At 44.1% G+C, this 10,524-nt stretch overlaps 1 long non-coding RNA gene across 1 annotated transcript; it reads left to right on the top strand.

Annotated features, from left to right (window-relative positions):
• Window positions 1–825: 825 nt before the first annotated feature.
• On the top strand, window positions 826–3,201 carry LOC144100022 (uncharacterized). The gene is made up of 2 exons (XR_013307498.1): window positions 826–1,095; window positions 2,941–3,201. It is a non-coding gene; the product is annotated as an uncharacterized LOC144100022 (long non-coding RNA).
• Window positions 3,202–10,524: the final 7,323 nt, after the last annotated feature.

Genomic DNA, 10,524 nt, shown 5'->3' with positions numbered 1-10,524 from the left:
ATACTGATCGCAATTAAAGTAGCTAAAATCATCAACTGAAAGAGTTTTATAAGCTTTCTTCCTTTCAAGTGGCTACTGATAACATCATTTAGCTTCAATAGTTATATGTCGCTTAAAGGCGCGGTTATAACTGACCCAACGCAACGTGGCGTTAGAACTGGGCGTTAAGTACGCTCTCCTCATTTATGCGCCTGCCACTAGATGATGCGCCGTCTAACTTCTAGTTGTTTTCTCAAGTGAAGCTCCGGGCTCTGTTTTCGATGCAAGGGTTAGTTACGCTGCGCAGTTCTGGTGGAGCTAGCAGCAGACACTATGACGCACGAGAAAACTGGAGGATGAAGTTCTTTCGCGCTCATTAAGAAACACAAAAATTGATGCACTCCTGTTGAACAGAAGATTCGAACTTTTAATTTTGATACATAATCGTCTGATTCCACAATTTGAGTTTACAATTACTGTTCAGGCAGCAAAACTTCCCGGACACTCACTAAGTGCATGCGTTGCGTTTTATACGCGAATCTTAGCTGTTCTTACTCTTTCTATTCATCACAGTATTGAAAAATCTAGGAAAAAGATTTCATAGGATTCGCCCTGAATGATCCGTCATACTCTAAACGGTTGTTGTGCGTAAAATGGTTCTTGAATTTTTTTTTCATAAGAATACGACCTCCTTCCTGCATGACGCCTTTTCGTATGCACAGTTCCTCGGCTCGTTTCTTCAATACACCGGACCAGAAGTCTCCTACTGACACTGACGAGTAGAACAAAAGCGTTTCTGACTGCCAGGTGCAGCTGATGATGTTGCCTGTCGTGCAAGCTGTTTGCGGTGCTGTGGATTTCAGGGAGAAGCACAAGTTAGCGGGCAAAAAAAAAAAAAAACCCGCTCAATGAAGTGCACATGCGGAAGAAAGAATACTCATTGAGAATACATAAGTGCCGATGCCAGTATGCATTTGCGACTAGTGTGCATGAAAGGTTGTGAGAGCAAGAGACAGTCGAAGGTGGAGTGCTGCTGTTACGAGGGAAAAAATTCTTCATCTGGTTGAGCCATGATTTACTTGGTGTTTGTCATGCTAGCCCTGAGCTACATTGCAGGTACGTGAGGCGATTTGATTGAACATTCAGAGTCGGGATCAAAAGTCAGTGCAACACGTGTTCCTCAAACGAAGCCGATAGATCTGCTACTAGCCTCTGGCTGGAGACCACACTTGCGTAGATGAAAGAACAAAATTTTGACCTTCACCTCCACATGTGTGATCTACATCCGCCAGCTAATAGCAGAACTATCGGCTTCGTTTGAGGAACACGTGGTCCATTGCCGTTTGATCACAGGAACCTTTCAGAATGTGCAGATACACTCTAGAATTTAAGAATATAATCTGCACGAGACTTCGCAATATAATGTCGAAATTCAGGAAGTAGAGTTTTGAAAAAGTCATCATGTCGCACTAAGTCAAAGCTTGCTAATAAAGCGAGCTGCACCTGTGCTGCAGGTGCTGCTTATACTTTTAGACGCTATGTTCAGTAACGAAACAATACTTCGAGTACATTGCTAAGCATGTGCCTTCTAATTTGGTACTCACCCCGCATCTGAAAATCGCTGCCATGGAGAGCGCATTACGCGTAATCTCTGCTCTGAAAATAATGGTGACGAGTAATTAGTTTGAACCTGTAGAAACTAGGATTCCAAAGCTCCGTGACCAAGATTCCAAGACCATCACGCAGGCCACTCTGTTTCACAAGGACTTGAAAAGATGCTTCTTTTATGAAGCAGCAGTGGCAGCCAAATAACTGGGAAGTCTACGCCGAAAGGAATGCTCTTCTGCATTTTACTGCATCAGAGCACTCGCTAGGAGGTAGACATCAATATAAATCAGGGCAATCAAGGCCACAGAACTGCTAGCGGTTCCTCCTCCTTGCATCATTGGGCCGTCATTCACTATATTGTCAACTAATAGTCAGTTCAGTGCAGTGATGCCGGGACTCTTGCTTAAATCACGAAATCGCAGAGGTTCGCTGCGTACAACTTAAGCATAGTATTAATGTTGATGCGTATTCATGCCAATTTAGGTGAGCCGAGCAGACGCACTGGAAGCGTTCTCAGTGGTCTTGCGGTCTGTAAACAGGTCAGCTGTGCTCGCGATGCCCATAAGATCGTGGAAGGAGGATTAGGTGGGCAGCCCAGTTTCTTTTTCTTTTTCCAAAGAACGTTAGCCGGCACGCAGACAAGGAAGCTTTCTTCTGGCTGTGGAACGATGCCCCGTGTCACGCTGAAAATGGCCGTAAGTGTTCCCTGCTAAATGTTGGTTCCGCCTATGACCTGAAATTGATGCTAGCGTCGTCAACGGCGTTTTGTTAAAGCCAGTGTGTTTCGCGCCCTTCTGATGAAGGATACTAACATCCGATCTCTGAAAAGCCGCTATTGAGTGGCGCCATTTTCTACACTTCTAAAGTGAAGATAGCTGAATGTTGCAAAGAGTACGTAAGATGTATATACCATAGTGTAATACAGAACAGACAGGCTCATGTGGTACATACTACGCTTTCCTTAAAAAAAATTATCTTTAGACAGTCTATAGACGGTCCATAGGCTGCCGACTATAAATCTATAAACTCTCTATAGACAAGCACCAGAGAATAGCCTATGGGCATTACAAATCCTACAGGCAGTCCATACATAATCTGCATATTTTTGGCCGTACAGTTTATTAGACTTTTGTCCATAGAAAGTGTATTGACTATGAATGACCAAAAGGAATACCTATAGGAAGACAATAGAGTATATGATAAGTCTATAGACTGTCTATCGACCTTTTTAATAAGGAAACTGGCGCTCACAAGCTTTGACTAGTACGTTAGTGTCTCGTAAAAGTGCTTTATTTGAAACTTCTGTTTGAGTGACGCTAATTGTTTTTCATTCTTATTCTTTCTACTCTTTAGGAGCAAAACCTTCGTGCAGGGCAGGAGAGGAATTTGGCTGCATGAGCTCGTCTCCACAGTGTGGGGAAAAGCAATGTTTTGAAGAGCCCAGGAAAGGACCAATAGCCTGCAATGCAGACTGTATTCAGGGATGCTGGTGCTCCAAGGGGCTGTACCGAAACAAGCTTAACAAAAGCTGCGTCCCCAAAAAGAATTGCACAATATATGTCACCTATGGCTGAGTTTACGCTAAAATAAACAGAAGATGTCTGTTTTCCTCCAGATGAGATGTCATTCCTGCCTTCACTTACGTTGGTGACATGCTGACACGAACGTGTGGTCTCCATAAGAGCACAATTTACTTTTGGCGATAGTTTACCTTTTGTTAATACGCAGGGAGACGCTTTACATTTAACATTATTGATTAATTCTAGCATGTACACCCATGGAAGTGAGTGAAATAAAAAAACAAACAAAATGTATTAAAATATTCGAGCCTTCTTCTTCTCTGGCAATTATTTTTCGGTTCCCTGAGGTTCTTTCCCCTTATCACGAGCCTTCGTAGAGACTAAGGCCATTTTCTTTCAACCTTAAAGACCCCCTAATGAATGGAGAAGGAACGTGGAAGGAACAGGGCCTTTAAGGTAATAAATTTAAATGAAACTAAATGAAAAGCAGCGCACCCAGTGGCCAGTTTTGTGTTTGATTGCATGCCAGTCATGATAATTCTGCACTAAATTCGAGTAGACGATGACGCTTTTATCCCGCGCAGCCGAAACGCTAGACAATGCATTGATTTGCGCAAAAATAATTAAAGATCACGTACTTACTGCGTATCTACGAAGGTTTCTCGAAGACTTTGATAAAACATATGTATATTATAAAACATATGTAAATTGAAGGTTAAACCTTGTTTTGTTAGTTTAGTTGCACATAAAAGAGCGTTAAATAACGCATGAAATAATTGTCTAACCGAAGACACCACTCCGCAAGAAGGGAAGATATTCGCTGATTTGGTTGTGGTCTCTTCCATAAAATGCGTGGCAAAACTGTGTTCTCTAGAAGCTGCATTTTCATATACGCCTCTTATGGCGGGTGCATGAATCAGGTAAAATCGGGTTTTGCCTGAAAGCGAACTGTCTTGTCATTCAGTAGAACAAACTTTAGTTAATTACTATTGAATTAAAAGTTTGGCCAGCTGGAGTGAGATAAACCAACCGCATGGCTTTCAGGCCATGATATGTTAACAATGAGCAGCATCTTATCCGAATCAGATCGGTGACAACGCGTAGCTCTTTTCTCGAATCCATTCAGCCAACTCTCGAAGGGCTCGTTCTGAACTTTGCAAAGCATGCACTTTGAAATTTGAGTGTGGCTGTTGTTATTTGTAAATTGGGAATTTTCGACAAGTGGGAACCCTTGCTATTTTAGGCTCTATTGTGGTAGAAATGGTCGCACTTTCAACTTTTCAGATTTTTTAAAGCAAAGAAAATTTATTAAAAAGAGGTGCCTTTGCTTGAACGCCCTTCGAGGAATGCCGTGTGACATGGATATAAGAGCTTCTGCGTCCTTGCAAGACCTGTCTACATTCCTGTGTATAAAATGACTTGGAAGAGGACATCTTTAACCTGTCTAGTGCTATATACAATGACTCAAATTAGCCACCTGGCTGGTGCCCATGTTTTAGCGTCTGGCTTTTAAACTTCAGTTTTTGAACTTATCCTCACATTAAGCCGCGCCTTGAGTAACAAGAGTTAAAAAATAGCCTGCTATATTGCTGCTTTACAGGGACACAAATGCAAATAATTCGCGAGTGTACGCTCCAAATTACGACGTCATATAACCTGTCGCCCGTCATCATCTGTTTAATATGACACGACAGTAATCCGCTGTGTGCTGGCCAGGAATTGCATGCACCCTCCTGATAAGTGGCCTCTCGAGTGGCTAACGATAATATTGAATTCAGGCAAAAATGATTCGAGAGCACGTTCAGTCTCCTCATCAGAGGACTTAAAAGAACATCTTGCTGGGCAAGTTGGCAACTGTACATGTTTGGTTACAGGCGCGAAAACAGACACAACACAAGGCCATCCCGTTTTTATGCCTTGTGTTGTGTCTGTTTTCGCGCCTGTAACCTAACATCTCATCAGAGGACCGCTTGGTTTCCTGGATGGCTGCCACACTCACGCTCCATTTATTCAAAAGACGCCGTAACTGATGTTGCATTCGACGATTACTCAAACCACAAAATTTAAGGGTAGTGACCTGAAAATGCTGCTAAGCTCGCTACTTTTTGTGCTTGTACTATTGAACACCATCCCCTGAAATGGGGTGTCCCGCCTGCAATTCGGTGGCCAGTAGGGCAGACATCGCAATTCGTTTTGAGGTTATCCTTCCCAATGCTACTACACCGGATGCATTCAGCTCATCGCCAGCGACACAAATCTCATCTGCAGAATCTTTCAAAAGTGCGATGTTGTCCATAGCCTCTTCTCACACAGCCAATGCTTTGGCGCATGATGCCTAGTGAAGCACGCCGCTCGCAGCCACGCTGATAGCGAAAAAAGCCTGAAGCACGCTAGAGACTGAAGCCTCACTCCGCACACTGCTGTACTCCAGTGACGAAGGGTCATCACCGACGGAGCAGACCTTTCGCACATTCACCGGCTTTAGCGCATGCACTGATTCTACAGAAGAGATGCCCATTATTCGTGATCCCGGGGTGACAGATGGTTGTGGGGCAGCAAGCACAGGACTCAGATTGGCACGCTCAGGCAGACCCTGGTCCGGTGGATTGGGCCTGGAGACGAGGATCCTAGATGGTGCGTACTTGCAGGCTGTCCCATGCTGCTGTTTGAAGCAGAAAACTTGGATCCCCCTTCTTCTCAGAGCTCAGGACTGAGCTCATCAGACGCGTCCACAACATCCAACACATACATAATGTATTCTGACACCATATCACCCTCATGTGTCCAGTTGCCCGGACGTAACCTGTCAGCATAGCACATGACACATTTCTTTACTCTGTGCCCAAAGAGTCAGCCGGCATTGGGTGCACGGAGGCGTACGACAATGAATCAGTACATGACCAACCCGGATAGAACGAAGACACAGTGGAGGCCTACTTGGGATGAGAACTAAATTATGTATCCCGAAAATATTGAGCGCGTGAGGAAATGTTCTTGCTGACACTCCGTCCTGGAGCGTGAGCAACATTTCACGGTTCACCGTTTCCACGTGCTCGATTCCGGGCCATCGACACATCTCACTCTCGACGGTTTGTTCACTTCTAAAAGGTTCAAAGCTTTTACAATCCTTCGGTAGCTCCATATAGCGCGGAGGCCAAAGCAGCCAACGTTATCGCCGCAACCGATGCTCCCTCGTTGTTATTGTTGTTGCTGTTTTTGAGAGATCTTGAGGAAATTGGAATGAAAATCGAGGAAGCAAAGCGGTGAGGTTTGAATCACTAAGTTTTAAAGCCAGAATAAGAAATAATTAATTTTGAGAGAAAAGTAAAGGCAACGAGAAGTTTAAACAAAAACCTCCTGGTTTCGGTAATATACCTGTGAAAAAGCTCACACACCTGCTTAAGGGCATGCCCGTTGACCGTGGCACCAAAGGAGAGGAAGACGGGAAGAGTAAACGGCAGCCCTAACTGAGCGAGAGCAATTTGCACAAACTTAATTCTCTGCCGTGCAAATCACCGGCATAAGAGAATGAAATGATATACCCCTCGTGTTTAAGCGCCACTGTCTCGCGCGGTACACTGCATGTCGTCGTATTCATCAAATTCCATCCATGCGCAATGCTATCGCGTTGCCTCTTAAGTTTCGTTAAGCATTCCCAAAATTATATAGTGCGCTAGCATTGAGGTTCCCAATCACTGATTTCGCCGATGTTTGCCTGAATGGGCTGAACTTTTTTTTTTTCTCTGATACCTTTCTAGTCGACAACGTTGTGCCTTTAGGCTCCATTTTGATGTTGAAATATTTAAATTTATCTCGCGGTGATCCGTGGGGGAGAAATTTGAGCTCAATGGAAGGTCGATTGCTAAAAAAGCGATTTGACGAAAGGCAAACCCGGCGGTTTTCACGCACTTGAGCAAAAAATATACGCTCCTTACCATTCACATCGGTAGACAGTAAGGGCACTGTAGTTTTCTATTGAGCAGCTGAGTGAAAATGCGACGCGTTTGAGAGGAAAATAACGAGTGCAAACAGTGATAACAGAGATTGCATAAGTATAACTGATTTACTCTGCAATAAACACCATCTGATTCTGGGTCACCGGTAAGGCATAACGCATTCACTGAAGGGGACGCATAACTGGTCGAGCTCTCTTCGGTACATGTCGCCGATACACCAGCAGCCCTCGTTGCATACGAAGGGGCAGACCTGGTTCGCCGGCTTGGGTCCTTCGCTGCATTTGTTTTCCCCGCAGAATGGCCCCTCACCTGTGCACCCATACGTTTCGTTTGGATCGCAGTAGTCACCTAGCGAAGATAATTACAGAAAGCAATCAGTACTGGAAAAATGCGCCATATCAATAATTTAACCCAACAGCAACCAAAAATAAAAACAGTCATCCGATATAATCAATTGCTCTACGAAAGCTGCCAGTGACGTGGTGGGGCATAAAATGCGTAGTCGACATTTTCTTAGCACTGCTTTTAAAAAAGAACTAGTGCAACATTATATTGAGGCACTGCCCTTCTTTTTACACAAACCGACTCTGTTTGGAGCTAACTGAAATATGGTAAAATTGTTACGCTATTTTCTTCAACGAAGCTTCAACGCTTTACACATTACAGGCAAAAATTATGCCATTGCAAACACGTTGCGTTAATAGGCTGCAATGTGGGACAACTCAATACAGCTCAAGCCCAATTATAACGAACCTGGTGGTCACGGGGACTGCGTTCGCTGTATGCGATGTTCGCAGCAAGTGGACTCCTTCTATATATTACAGTAAAAATGACTAACTCGGTGAAAAGCAGCGTTAATTACGCAAAGCCTGCTTCATGCGCATCTGCTTCTTGAAGAAAGTGCCTACCGCGGTGTTTGCCAGGCTGTCGAGTGAGGTCGTGTTCTCCTCTTAGAGACCATTAAGGCCAGGAATTCTGCTTAGGTGCAATGTGTAACTAATCATGGTCCAAGCGTCCACGGAAGCTGGTGGCAGGTCCGCCACATTAATCACATTCCTAGTGTTTCGAGAGTGATCGTACTTTGCATGCGCTGGTTTCGTCATACAACGTCCCAGCGCGATTTTCGGAACGTAGACATCAGAGTAAACGTCCGGTGAAGTATGCATCAACGACTAGTTTCCACAAATCTACATGCGTCTCATAGTGTCTGTTTTTTACGGCGCCATCTGTCGTTTCTGGTCACTTGCAGCGAGGAAAGCAGCGCAGCGTACGTTCGCGCAGAATGTATCAGCTGCAATGTCTGCTATCTGGCGCTGCCTGTACGTGTTAGCAGCACAAATAGGTGGAGTTAACTGTGCAGCCTGCGCATAACACAGTGTGGCCAGAAAGGCATTCAAATTTCTCAAATAGCTGCCGCTACTTGAGCCACGACCATGTTTTGAACAGCCGGTGCACATGCACGCAGTGAATGACCTCGTAAGCGATAGGCGTGTGTGTGACTGGCGGTTACAGAAAGTTTCAATTGCGCTTTTTATTTTCCGCAGTTGCTGGAAGTCTGAATTTTTCAACTTTGAGGCCAAGTTTGCAACGCCTCCTCGTTCACTATAACCGAGTTGTGTGGCCGCAGTTCGTTGTGTCTGAGAGAAATTGCCACTTTCCTGATGCATAGTTTGATGGTAGTACCGCAAATGTCCATACAAGGCGAATATTCGTTCAATCTGCGGCCGTTATAAGGGAACTCGACTTACAAGGAATTACTCCTTTCCTGCAGCGGAAAGATCTTTGCATGCCTCCTAAGCTTTTCAACAATTGATTGACAGTCGTCGCTTTTGGTGTATCCACAGAGTGACTGCTTAGCTCCGTTACATTTAGTTGTTGCTTTAGAAGTTCCGTACAAGGGTTAAATTAAACCGGATCAGTATTCTAACATCAATGCTTAGAATGCTCTCTGTGGATGTCATGTCTAATTTACGATTGGTTTTCATGATTATGCCATGCAGGGTAAGAGTCAAATACTGCAAATACTGCTGCTTCTGATTCATCGTTATGTAGCTGCTGCTTTGCAGAGTGCATTGACTGGCCGTTGGAGTGCAGTATGTCTGTATCCATAATCAAAGAGTGCACGACCCATGAAAACGAAGTATTTCGATGTCTCGAGCTGTTTTAGAAAGATACATCGCAGGGAGTGACTGATGAGGTAAGCTCTTGCTTTTTAATGTGTGTGGCTAGGTAGCTTAAAATTGAATTCAAAACTCACCTCCGACGCTGGAATATACGTACTGTGCCGAGACATGCAACTTCTGGACGGTCAGTATGAAGAGCACTGCTAAAACAAAGCACATTGTGCAGCCGCACCCCCTGCAAAGCTCAAAACTATACGTGATCCTAAGTCTGGAAGAGCTCCTTCCCAACATTGTTATTTTCAACGAGAACCTATTGAAACAGAATCATTGAATCGCCACCTACGGTCGGTTATAATTTCAGCACACCTTTCTGAGCAGCTTCGCAGGCAAGCAGAAAGCTTTTTCATTTGTTAATCAACAATTTAAGCGTTCAGGTTGATGACGCGGCACTGACCGCCCTGACGCGGTTGATGACGCGGTGGTGGCTGAAGTTTTCTACAGGAAATAGTTCGTGTCAGCTCGTGTAAAACCTTTGGAGAAGATAATAAAACGAATGCTTTAAACCTAGCAAAAAGTGTGAAGATGCGCTCCTAAAAATAAAGCACATTATACAGCGATTCTCTAAACGCTGCGTGCTGATAACAAAGCGACCACCTGTTTTCCAGCTGGCCACTTTGTTTTTTGTATGCCTAGACCCAAGTTAGGCTGAGAAAATGAGCTGTTCTTTTGTTTCAAGCTGATGCTAACATGACTTCGGAACGTAAGCCTTGAAAGAGGACTCAAATGTTTTCTACTTCTCAGTCTGCGCACAGGACGAGCGCACTTCAAGTAGTAGGATCGGTGGTGCCACGAAAAGAGCTACAACCCATCCGCTGATTCTTTAATAGACCATGTCATTTATGACGACAGACACGAGGAATGTGAAAAAGTGCGTTTCAGCAGCTTGCCTAGAGTCTCACGCCCTTACAACAAGAGGAACAGCGGCAGGTGGTGAATTTATTTGAAGACATCGCGATGCAAAAAAAAAAAAGAAAACTTAAGAGAAAATCATTATAACATTTATTTTAACGCCTTTTATACTTGAAGCAAGTAACAGTTTTCTAACATCGCTATCGGCACAAAAATCATACATGGTGAAAACAAATTTATACATATTTATCCGGGAAAGAACAGCAACGTACACTGAATGAAAGTTTGGCAATCAATAGCAGAGCAATATCATGAAGGAGGAATGTTAAGCATTCAATAGAACAGAACGCAAATATAGGTACTACAATGATAATAATCAACATAAAGTGCCTTTTCAGCTCCTAAACATAAGGCGTTCGTGCTCGTGGC

Source organism: Amblyomma americanum, chromosome 8, assembly GCF_052857255.1.
Source record: "Amblyomma americanum isolate KBUSLIRL-KWMA chromosome 8, ASM5285725v1, whole genome shotgun sequence".
Lineage (NCBI taxonomy): Eukaryota > Metazoa > Arthropoda > Arachnida > Ixodida > Ixodidae > Amblyomma > Amblyomma americanum.
The sequence above is the reverse complement of the archived record's forward strand: the minus strand, read 5'-3'. Positions and strand labels throughout refer to the sequence as shown.